Source organism: Aegilops tauschii, chromosome 5, assembly GCF_002575655.3.
Source record: "Aegilops tauschii subsp. strangulata cultivar AL8/78 chromosome 5, Aet v6.0, whole genome shotgun sequence".
NCBI classification, from domain to species: domain Eukaryota; kingdom Viridiplantae; phylum Streptophyta; class Magnoliopsida; order Poales; family Poaceae; genus Aegilops; species Aegilops tauschii.
The window spans coordinates 446,168,641-446,182,045 of NC_053039.3; positions in this window are offsets into that span (position 1 = coordinate 446,168,641).

Consider the following 13,405-nt stretch of genomic DNA (forward strand, 5'->3'; position numbering starts at 1 on the left):
AAGTTAAGTGTGCTCAGGCTGGAGCAGCCATCAGATGGGTGACTGAATGAGAAGTTGTGTTGATGTTAAATTAACTGATAGGATGTGTCATATCTGTCAAATTAAATGACTGATATGACCCATCCCATGAGTTAATTTAACCTCGAGGTCCTTCTTTTTTATTTTATTTTTTAACACATGTTAAAGAAGGTCCACCGCATTACTATTTGACAATGTGCGATACGTGGCATACAATTGATCCATCCGACCTGTTTGTAATGGAATAAGCCATGTGTGTTGTGGGCAAACGCTTGCTAGTGTACAACCGTTTGCGATTGATGAATTCATCACCAACGGGTTTCATAGTGTGGTCCGTGTTCATCTCATCATCATCTACTTCTTGTGCTAGCTCGATGTTCCTTATATGCTAAGTTTCCATTAATTAATGGCGTTTTATGAAAATGCCACCGTTTCCTCACATGTTCCCGCCACCCAGTGATATTGCGCATAAACCTAGGCGGCGCGCGACGCACGGAGGCAACAAGCACAGCCTGTAGCACATGCACTTTTTCCAAGCATGCCAACCCACCAAAGCGCCGCCTCTGCCATCAACCTCGTCGACGAGGAAAACCAGAAGGCGCCACGGCCCGTCGAGGACGCGGCGCTCCCTGGCAACGCGATGGACGACGCCGTAATGCGCGTCATCGCCAGGGTTGAGCAGACCCTTGGTGCATGGCGCTTCAGCGCCGCGGATCAAGATAGGCATGGCAGCGCCGAGAGGCTGCAGCTCGCCGCACAACATGATCGATGGCGCGCCGCAGAGCAAGCTAGGCGCGTCCACGACGATAGGCTGCGGCACGCCGCACGGCGAGACCGTTGGAGCGCCGCAGAGCAAGAGCGGATCCATCGGCGCTTTCCTGCTGTCGACGGGGCGTCGCAGCTGGGTACACGTCCCGTCAGTACCCCCATTCCTTGCTAGGAGTGGGCACAGGCCCTCTGCGCTGTACTTGCACCAAAGGCCGGCCGCGCCGTACTTGCACCGGACGCCCGTTGCGCCGTTCGCATTGGTCACGCCGTTCGCCTTGTCCGCGGCCTGCTCGATACCAACGCTCTGGTCGGTAGGCTCGACCGCCTCCTTGGCCCAGGTGTCCACTTGGGCGCAGTAGAGGAACATGGCCGTCGCATCCTCGAGGTGGTGATCTCCGATGAAATAGCCAACTTGGAGCTCGAGATCGCGCTCCAGATGTACCGCGAGCGTGTCGACCACTTGGACGAACACCTGCACGAGTTCAGGCAGAGCCAAGAGCTACCGTAGGCAAGGGCTGGTGGTCATGGTCTCATGGACGCGTTTTATTTTGTTGTGTTGTTTCAACGTGGATAGCTATGTATTCACATCAATCATAGTATTGCTCTGTTTATTGCTCTGTTTCAATGTGTGTACTCTGTTTTTCATTCTTATATGTTCTGTTTTAATGTGTGTTTATACGCTTTCCATTCTGTATATATGGACGATAACAGCTAGATTCAAATTAGTATACAAAAGAGATAGAAAATGGAATTCATAATATATATAATATTAATTGTTCATTAGTTCATCACAGAATATATATAATATCATCACGTATACGTGATGATACTTAACTACTAGGTACACTGCATAAAATTGAAAATGAACAATACTAAAACTAATAATCCCTCCTGGGCCAGTATTCCGGCAGCCCCTCGCCAGCAGCTCCCTGGTGCGCGGCGTCTTCCCAGCGCGGAGGCAGGACTCCGCCTCCTCCACCTCGCAGCGCTTGACGTACCGATCTGCCTCTTGCAGGCGGGCGAGCGCGAACGATCTTGCCATTTTGTTGGGTGCCCACCGGAGCTCCTCGTCGGTGGCACGCTAGAGCTTATCGGCCCACCTCCACGCAGCAACGAGGCGCCTAGCACCTGGCCTTCCTCGCGAAGTACCCGTCTTCGTACACCTCCTCCGCACGACGACGCGCCCGCCCCCAAAAGCTCCACCGCCTCCTTTTTCCGGGCGGCATCATGGGCTTCACAGGCCTCCTGGTACCTAGAATCCTCCTCTGCCATCTCTTTCTTGAAAGCCACTTGCCTGGATTTCTTAGCCAGCGGCAGCGACTTTCAAAGACAAAGATCATACTGGCCCCAAAACAAATCCAAAGTTGGGGGGTCCGGCGCAACCTCGTCCAGCGGCGCGTAGGGGTCCTCGTCGCTGCTCTTAGAGTGAGCGTCCTCGGGGGGTGGGGGGGCGACTCCTCGTCGGCGCGTGGGCAGACCGGCGGTGATAACCCACAAGTATAGGGGATCGTTTGTAGCCTTCTTCGATAAATAAGAGTGTCGAACCCAACAAGGAGCTAAAGGCAGAACAAATATTCCCTCAAGTTCTATCGACCACCGATACAACTCTACGCACACTTTAACGTTTGCTTTACCGGAAACAAGTATGAAACTATTTTGTAGGTGTGATGCTAGAACTACTTTGCAAGAATTAAACTAGAAGTACTTTGCAATATAATAAAAGTTAGGTGTTTAGTAAAAGGGTTTGTGTCAACAAGAAAGTTATTTGGCCCTAGGCAATCGATAACAAGTACAGGTAATCATTCTTGTAATTTTATATGAGGGAGAGGCATGAGCTAACATACTTTCTCTACTTGGATCATATGCACTTATGATTGGACCCCTATCAAGCATCCGCAACTACTAAAGATCATTAAGGTCGTGAAACCCAACCATAGCATTAAGTATCAAGTCCTCTTTACTCCCATACGTCATACCCCATCTACTCGGGTTTAAGTTTCTATCACTCTTGCAACCCACCATAAGCGAACCATGAACATATTGCAACACCCTACAGCGGGGCCCCCTCACGTTTGCACGAGAACGGAGGGCACCGTAGGACAGCACCATAAATAAAATATACAATCATACCAACCAAGATCACGATTAACCCACAGGACAAAACGGATCTACTCAAACATCATAGGATAACCATAGATCATTGGGAAATAATATATGGAGTTGAGCACCATGTTTAAGTAGAGATTACAGCGGGGAGAAGGGGTGTTACACCGCTGCATAGAGGGGGAGAAAGTTGGTCTTTTTTTCACCAGCGCAAAGGGCGGGAAGCAGAGGGCTTTGGTCCCGGTTGGTGGCACCAACCGGGACCAAAGGGGAGCATTGGTTCCGGTTGGAGCCACCAACCGGGACTAATGTGCTGGCGCGGTGCGGTGGGAAGTTTAGTCCCACCTCGCTAGCTGAGAGAGCTCAGCACCTGTTTATAAGCTGCGTTGCAGCTCAGGTGCTGAGCTCCTCTCTAATATGCAGGCATTACATGCCTACCTTTGTCACTGCCATGTTGGGCCTATTGGGCCTGCGGGCCTGCATCCTGGCCCATGTGCAGATGGGTTTCTAGTCGTATGCAGGCCGTGTGGCCCATTAGGCGGCATTTTTTTATTTTTTCCAGTATTTTTTTGAATTATTTATTTTCTTTTAATTTTTTGCTTTATTTTTTTATTCTTTTTGCTTTTAGCTCAGAATAATTATAAACTTTCTGTTACTCCATTAGTTTCCAAATTTGAATAGTTTAAATTTCATCCGGAAACTCGTCTGTTACAAAGGGATTTCATTTTTTTAAACTTATTTGAACTCCTAACTTTTTGTGTGTTCAAAATGCACCATTCAAAGCCACATCATCATTTTTCAATCCTTTCTGACTTCATTTGTTATTTTTCATGCATTTACTAATTATTTTGAGCTATAAGACCCTAAAACTGAAAAGCATTTCAAATGAACTCTGAAAAGGTTGAAAGTTGGCATGATATCATCATTTCATCCACATAGCATGTGCAAGAAAGTTGAGAGGGTTACGGCAAAAACTGGATGCACTTCGTGTACAAAACGGACAATCTCTTTCAAAGTATCAGGATTTCATCCGGAAACTCGTCTGTTACAAAAGGATTTCATTTTTTAAAACTTATTTGAACTCCTGACTTTTTGTGTGTTCAAAATGCACTATTCAAAGCCACATCATCATTTTTCAATCCTTCCTGACTTCATTTGTTATTTTTCATGCATTTACTAATTATTTTGAGCTATAAGACCCTAGAATTGAAAAGCATTTCAAATGAACTCTGAAAAGGTTTTGTTTTACTTACAACAAAAAACTTATTTATTTTATTTCTAATTACTTATGTATTTTACTTTAATTATTTTATTTTTATTTATTTTACTGCTGCTATTTTTATTTATTTTACTGCTGCTATTTTTACTTAATTTATTAAGGTTTATTTATTATAGTTACTATAGTTTATTTTATTTTATTAAGGTTTAGTTAGTTTTATTTATTTTATTAAGGTTTATTTATTTTATAAATATAAAAAAATGAACATAGATGCGCTTATAGAGAAAATTCAACCTAAATTCATAATAAATTTCTATGAAATTTACTATGAATTTAGGTCAAATTTCCTGGATAAGGGCATCTATTTTCACTTTAAGAGAAGCTCAACAAGGCATAGAGGGACGGGCTTATAAACTGGTGTGAGCGCCCTTCGGTTGGCGAGGTGGGACTAAACACTGGCCGCAACTAGGACCAGCCCTTTAGTCCCGGTTTGTGGTATGAACCGGGACTAAAGGGTGGTGGGCCAGGAGCGTGGCCCATTGGTCCCGGTTTGTACCACCAACCGGGACCAAAGGGTCCATACGAACCAGGACCAATGCCCACGAGGCCCCGGCCGCCCCCCTGGGCTCACGAACCGGGACCAATGCTCACATTAGTCCCGGTTCGTGACTGAACCGGGGCTAGTGTGAAAACTGCCCTGTGACCTAAGCCCTGTTTTCTACTAGTGAGTACCAGGATGTGCAATGATCTAACGTAACATGTATGAAAATGATGAACGGTGGCTGAGCCACAAATGCTATGTCAGCTATATGATCATGCAAAGCAATATGAAAATGAATGCTCAAGTCAAACGGAAGCGGTGGAAGTTGCATGGCAATATATCTCGGAATGGCCATGGAAAAGCCATAATAGGTAGGTATGGTGGCTGTTTTGAGGAAGATATAATAAGGCTTATGTGCGATAGAGCGTATCATATCACGGGGTTTGGACGCACCGGCGAAGTTTGCACCGACTCTCGAGGTGAGAAAGGGCAATGCACGGTACTGTATAGGCTAGCAAATTGCGAAAAGGTAAGGGTGCGTATAATCCATGGACTCACATTAGTCATAAAGAACTCATATACTTATTGCAAAAGTTTATTAGCCCTCCAAGTAAAGTAATACTACTCATGCTCCTAGGGGGGAGGTTGGTAGGAGTTAACCATCGCGCGCCCCCGACCTTCACACAAAGATAGACAATCAAGGATAAATTGTGCTCCAACTTTCATAGCATAACGAGAGACTATACGTGCATGCTTGGGGAATCACAAACCTTAACACCAATATTCTTACTAACCACAATCATTTACTAGTACCACCCACATATTATCATCTCTATATCACAAAACTATTGCAAGGAATCAAACATATCATATTCAGTGATCCATAAGTTTTATGTAGGATTTTATGACTGACCATGCAATTGACCAATTCCTTTTGTCTCTCTAAATAGATATAAGTGAAGCATGAGAGTTTAATGGGGGCCCCTCATGTTTGCACGAGAATGGAGGGCACCGTAGGACAGCACCATAAATAAAATATACAATCGTACCAACCAAGATCACGATTAACCCATCGGACAAAACGGATCTACTCAAACATCATAGGATAACCATAGATCATTGGGAAATAATATATGGAGTTGAGCACCATGTTTAAGCAGAGATTACAGCGGGGAGAAGGGGTGTACACCGCTGCATAGAGGGGGAGAAAGTTGTGTTGGGGATCGTAGCAGAATTTTAAAATTTTCTGCGCATCACCAAGATCCATCTATGGAGTATACTAGCAACGAGGGGAAAGGAGTGCATCTACATACCCTTGTAGATCGCAAGCGGAAGCGTTCCAATGAACGAGGTTGATGGAGTCGTACTCGCCGTGATCCAAATCACCGATGACCGAGTGCCGAACGGACGGCACCCCCGCGTTCAACACACGTACGGAGCAGCGACGTCTCCTCCTTCTTGATCCAGCAAGGGGGAAGGAGAGGTTGATGGAGATCCAGCAGCACGACGGCGTGGTGGTCGATGTAGCGGGATCTCGGCAGGGCTTCGCCAAGCTTCTGCGAGAGGGAGAGGTGTTGCAGGGGAGGAGGGAGGCGCCAAAGGGTGTAGTATTGCTGCCCTCCCTCCCCCCTTTATATAGGCCCCCTGGGAGGGGGGGGGGCGCCGGCCTGGAACCCATCTACATGGGGGGCGGCGGCCAGGGGGGAGACTTGCCCCCCAAGGCAAGTGGGCGCCCCCCACCCTAGGGTTTCCAACCCTAGGCGCAGGGGGGAGGCCCATGGGGGGTGCCCCAACCCACTAAGGGCTGGTTCCCTTCCCACTTCAGCCCATGGGGCCCTCCGGGATAGGTGGCCCCACCCGGTGGACCCCCGGGACCCTTCCGGTGGTCCCGGTACAATACCGGTGACCCCCGAAACTTTCCCGGTGGCCGAAACTTGACTTCCTATATATAATTCTTCACCTCCGGACCATTCCGGAACTCCTCGTGACGTCCGGGATCTCATCCGGGACTCGAACAACTTTCAGGTTTCCGCATACTCATATCTCTACAACCCTAGCGTCACCAAACCTTAAGTGTGTAGACCCTACGGGTTCGGGAGACATGCAGACATGACCGAGACGCCTCTCCGGTCAATAACCAACAGCGGGATCTGGATACCCATGTTGGCTCCCACATGTTCCACGATGATCTCATCGGATGAACCACGATGTCGAGGATTCAATCAATCCCGTATACAATTCCCTTTGTCAATCGGTATGTTACTTGCCCGAGATTCGATCGTCGGTATCCCAATACCTTGTTCAATCTCGTTACCGGCAAGTCTCTTTACTCGTACCGCAATGCATGATCCCGTGACTAACTCCTTAGTCACATTGAGCTCATTATGATGATGCATTACCGAGTGGGCCCAGAGATACCTCTCCGTCATACGGAGTGACAAATCCCAGTCTCGATCCGTGCCAACCCAACAGACACTTTCGGAGATACCCGTAGTGTACCTTTATAGTCACCCAGTTACGTTGTGATGTTTGGCACACCCAAAGTACTCCTACGGTGTCCGGGAGCTGCACGATCTCATGGTCTAAGGAGAAGATACTTGACATTGGAAAAGCTCTAGCAAACAAACTACACGATCTTTGAGCTATGCTTAGGATTGGGTCTTGTCCATCACATCATTCTCCTAATGATGTGATCCCGTTATCAATGACATCCAATGTCCATAGTCAGGAAACCATGACTATCTGTTGATCAACAAACTAGTCAACTAGAGGCTTACTAGGGACACGTTGTGGTCTATGTATTCACACATGCATTACGATTTCCGGATAACACAATTATAGCATGAACAATAGACAATTACCATGAACAAAGAAATATAATAATAACCATTTATTATTGCCTCTAGGGCATATTTCCAACAGTCTCCCACTTGCACTAGAGTCAATAATCTAGTTACATTGTGATGAATCGAACACCCATTGCGTCCTGGTGTTGATCATGTTTTGCTCTAGGAAGAGGTTTAGTCAATGGATCTGCTACGTTCAGGTCCGTATGTACTTTACAAATATCTATGTCTCCATTTTGAACACTTTCACGAATGGAGTTGAAGCGACGCTTGATATGCCTGGTCTTCCTGTGAAACCTGGGCTCCTTCGCAAGGGCAATAGCTCCGGTGTTGTCACAGAAGAGAGTCATCGGGCCCGATGCATTGGGAATCACCCCTAGGTCGGTAATGAACTCCTTCATCCAGACTGCTTCCTGTGCTGCCTCCGAGGCTGCCATGTACTTCGCTTCACATGTAGATCCCGCCACGACGCTTTGCTTGCAACTGCACCAGCTTACTGCTCCTCCATTCAAAATATACACGTATCCGGTTTGTGACTTCGAGTCATCCAGATCTGTGTCGAAGCTAGCGTCGAAGTAACCCTTTACGACGAGCTCTTCGTCACCTCCATAAACGAGAAACATATCCTTAGTCCTCTTCAGGTACTTCAGGATAATCTTGACCGCTGTCCAGTGTTCCATGCCGGGATTACTTTGGTACCTTCCTACCAAACTTACGGCAAGGTTTACATTAGGTCTGGTACACAGCATGGCATACATAATAGACCCTATGGCCGAGGCATAGGGGATGACACTCATCTTTTCTCTATCTTCTGCCGTGGTCGGGCATTGAGCCGTGCTCACTTGCACACCTTGCAATACAGGCAAGAACCCCTTCTTGGACTGATCCATATTGAACTTCTTCAATATCTTGTCAAGGTACGTACTCTGTGAAAGACCAATGAGGCGTCTTGATCTATCTCTATAGATCTTGATGCCTAATATATAAGCAGCTTCTCCATGGTCCTTCATTGAAAAACACTTATTCAAATAGGCCTTTATACTTTCCAAGAATTCTATATCATTTCCCATCAATAGTATGTCATCCACATACAATAAGAGAAATGCTACAGAGCTCCCACTCACTTTCTTGTAAACACAGGCTTCTCCATAAGTCTGTGTAAACCCAAACGCTTTGATCATCTCATCAAAGCGAATGTTCCAACTCCGAGATGCTTGCACCAGCCCATAGATTGAGCGCTGGAGCTTGCATACTTTGTTAGCATTCTTAGGATCGACAAAACCTTCCGGCTGCATCATATACAATTCTTCCTTAAGGAAGCCATTAAGGAATGCCGTTTTGACGTCCATCTGCCATATCTCATAATCATAGTATGCGGCAATTGCTAACATGATTCGGACGGACTTCAGCTTCGCTGCGGGTGAGAAAGTCTCATCGTAGTCAACCCCTTGAACTTGTCGATAACCCTTAGCGACAAGTCGAGCCTTATAGATGGTCACATTACCATCCGCGTCCGTCTTCTTCTTAAAGATCCATTTGTTTTCTATGGCTCGCCGATCATCGGGCAAGTCAGTCAATGTCCATACTTCGTTTTCATACATGGATCCTATCTCGGATTTCATGGCTTCTAGCCATTTGTCGGAATCCGGGCCCGCCATCGCTTCTTCATAGTTCGAAGGTTCACCGTTGTCTAACAACATGATTTCCAGGATAGGGTTGCCGTACCACTCTGGTGCGGAACGTGTCCTTGCGGACCTACGAAGTTCAGCAGTAACTTGATCCGAAGCTTCATGATCATCATCATTAACTTCCTCCCCAGTCGGTGTAGGCACCACAGGAACATCTTCCCGCGCTGCGCTACTTTCCGGTACGGAAGGGGTGACTATCACCTCATCAAGTTCCACTTTCCTCCCACTTACTTCCTTCGAGAGAAACTCTTTCTCCAGAAAGGACCCGTTCTTGGCAACGAAGATCTTGCCTTTGGATCTGAGGTAGAAGGTATACCCAATCGTTTCCTTAGGGTATCCTATGAAGACGCATTTCTCCGACTTGGGTTCGAGCTTTTCAGGTTGAAGTTTCTTGACATAAGCATCGCATCCCCAAACTTTTAGAAACGACAGCTTAGGTTTCTTCCCAAACCATAATTCATACGGTGTCGTCTCAACGGATTTCGACGGAGCCCTATTTAAAGTGAATGCGGCAGTCTCTAAAGCATAGCCCCAAAATGAGAGCGGTAAATCGGTAAGAGACATCATAGATCGCACCATATCCAATAGAGTGCGATTACGACGTTCGGACACACCATTTCGCTGGGGTGTTCCAGGCGGCGTGAGTTGTGAAACGATTCCACATTTCCTTAAGTGCGTACCAAATTCGTGACTTAAATATTCTCCACCACGATCTGATCGTAAGAACTTTATTTTTCTGTCACGTTGATTCTCAACCTCACTCTGAAATTCCTTAAACTTTTCAAGGGTTTCAGACTTGTGTTTCATTAGGTAGACATACCCATATCTACTTAAGTCATCAGTGAGAGTGAGAACATAACGATATCCTCCGCGAGCCTCAACACTCATTGGACCGCACACATCGGTATGTATGATTTCCAATAAGTTGGTTGCTCGCTCCATTGTTCCGGAGAATGGAGTCTTGGTCATCTTACCCATGAGGCATGGTTCGCACGTGTCAAATGATTCGTAATCAAGAGACTCCAAAAGTCCATCTGCATGGAGCTTCTTCATGCGCTTGACACCAATGTGACCAAGGCGACAGTGCCACAAGTATGTGGGACTATCGTTATCAACTTTACATCTTTTGGTATTCACACAATGAATATGTGTAACATCATGTTCGAGATTCATCAAGAATAAACCATTGACCAGCGGGGCATGACCATAAAACATATCTCTCATATAAATAGAACAACCATTATTCTCGGATTTAAATGAGTAGCCATCTCGAATTAAACGAGATCCAGATACAATGTTCATGCTCAAAGCTGGCACTAAATAACAATTACTGAGGTTTAAAACTAATCCCGTAGGTAAATGTAGAGGTAGCGTGCGGACGGCGATCACATCGACCTTGGAACCATTCCCGACGCGCATCGTCACCTCGTCCTTTGCCAGTCTCCGTTTATTCCGCAGTTCCTGTTTTGAGTTACAAATATGAGCAACCGCACCGGTATCAAATACCCAGGAGCTACTACGAGTACTGGTAAGGTACACATCAATTACATGTATATCACATATACCTTTGGTGTTGCCGGCCTTCTTGTCCGCTAAGTATTTGGGGCAGTTCCGCTTCCAGTGACCACTTCCCATGCAATAAAAGCACTCAGTCTCAGGCTTGGGTCCATTCCTTGGCTTCTTCCCAGTAACTGGCTTACCGGGCGCGGCAACTCCCTTGCCGTCCTTCTTGAAGTTCTTCTTACCCTTGCCCTTCTTGAACTTAGTGGTTTTATTCACCATCAACACTTGATGTTCTTTTCTGATCTCCACCTCCGCTGATTTCAGCATCGAATATACCTCAGGAATGGTCTTTTCCATCCCCTACATATTGAAGTTCATCACAAAGCTCTTGTAGCTCGGTGGAAGCGACTGAAGGATTCTGTCAATGACCGCGTCATCCGGGAGATTAACTCCCAGCTGAGACAAGCGGTTGTGTAACCCAGACATTCTGAGTATGTGCTCACTAACAGAACTATTTTCCTCCATTTTACAGTTGAAGAACTTGTCGGAGACTTCATATCTCTCGACCCGGGCATGAGCTTGGAAAACCATTTTCAGCTCTTCGAACATCTCATATGCTCCATGTTTCTCAAAACGCTTTTGGAGACCCGGTTCTAAGCTGTAAAGCATGCCGCACTGAACGAGGGAGTAATCATCAGCACGTGATTGCCAAGCGTTCATAACGTCTTGGTTCTCTGGGATTGGTGCTTCACCTAGCGGTGCTTCTAGGACATAATCTTTCTTGGCAGCTATGAGGATGATCCTCAGGTTCCGGACCCAGTCCGTATAGTTGCTGCCATCATCTTTCAGCTTGGTTTTCTCTAGGAACGCGTTGAAGTTGAGGACAACGTGGGCCATTTGATCTACAAGACATATTGTAAAGATTTTAGACTAAGTTCATGATAATTAAGTTCATCTAATCAAATTATTCAATGAACTCCCACTCAGATAGACATCCCTCTAGTCATCTAAGTGAAACATGATCCGAGTTAACTAGGCCGTGTCCGATCATCACGTGAGACGGACTAGTCAAGATCGGTGAACATCTCCATGTTGATCGTATCTTCTATACGACTCATGCTCGACCTTTCGGTCCTCCGTGTTCCGAGGCCATGTCTGTACATGCTAGGCTCGTCAAGTCAACCTAAGTGTATTGCGTGTGTTCCGAGGCCATGTATGTACATGCTAGGCTCGTCAACACCCGTTGTATGCGAACGTTAGAATCTATCACACCCGATCACACGTGGTGCTTCGAAACAACGAACCTTCGCAACGGTGCACAGTTAGGGGGAACACTTTCTTGAAATTATCATAAGGGATCATCTTACTTACTACCGTCGTTCTAAGCAAATAAGATGCAAAACATGATAAGCATCACATGCAATCAAATAGTGACATGATATGGCCAATATCATTTTTGCTCCTTTGATCTCCATCTTCGGGGCACCATGATCATCTTCGTCACCAGCATGACACCATGATCTCCATCATTGTGTCTTGATGAAGTTGTCACGCCAACGATTACTTCTACTTCTATGGCTAACGCGTTTAGCAATAAAGTAAAGTAATTTACATGGCGTTATTCAATGACACGCAGGTCATACAAAATAATAAAGACAACTCCTATGGCTCCTGCCGGTTGTCGTACTCATCGACATGCAAGTCGTGATTCCTATTACAAGAATATGATCAATCTCATACATCACATATATCATTCATCACATCTTCTGGCCATATCACATCACATAGCACATGCTGCAAAAACAAGTTAGACGTCCTCTAATTGTTGTTGCAAGTTTTTACGTGGCTTGTATAGGTTTCTAGCAAGAACGTTTCTTACCTACGTAAAACCACAATGTGATATGCCAATTTCTATTTACCCTTCATAAGGACCCTTTTCATTGAATCCGTTCCGACTAAAGTGGGAGAGACAGACACCCGCTAGCCACCTTATGCAACTAGTGCACGTCAGTCGGTGGAACCTGTCTCACGTAAGCGTACGTGTATGGTCGGTCCGGGCCGCTTCATCCCACAATACCGCCGAAACAAGATAAGACTAGTAGCGGCAAGAAGAATTGGCAACATCTACGCCCACAACTGCTTTGTGTTCTACTCGTGCATAGTAACTACGCATAGGCCTGGCTCATGATGCCACTGTTGGGGATCGTAGCAGAATTTTAAAACTTTCTACGCATCACCAAGATCCATCTATGGAGTATACTAGCAACGAGGGGAAAGGAGTGCATCTACATACCCTTGTAGATCGCGAGCGGAAGCGTTCCAATGAACGAGGTTGATGGAGTCGTACTCGCCGTGATCCAAATCACCGATGACCGAGTGCCGAACGGACGGCACCTCCGCGTTCAACACACGTACGGAGCAGCGACGTCTCCTCCTTCTTGATCCAGCAAGGGGGAAGGAGAGGTTGATGGAGATCCAGCAGCACGACGGCGTGGTGGTCGATGTAGCGGGATCTCGGCAGGGCTTCGCCAAGCTTCTGCGAGAGGGAGAGGTGTTGCAGGGGAGGAGGGAGGCGCCAAAGGCTGTAGTATTGCTGCCCTCCCTCCCCCCTTTATATAGGCCCCCTGGGAGGGGGGGGGGTGCCGGCCTGGAACCCATCTACATGGGGGGCGGCGGCCAGGGGGGAGACTTGCCCCCCAAGGCAAGTGGGGCGCCCCCC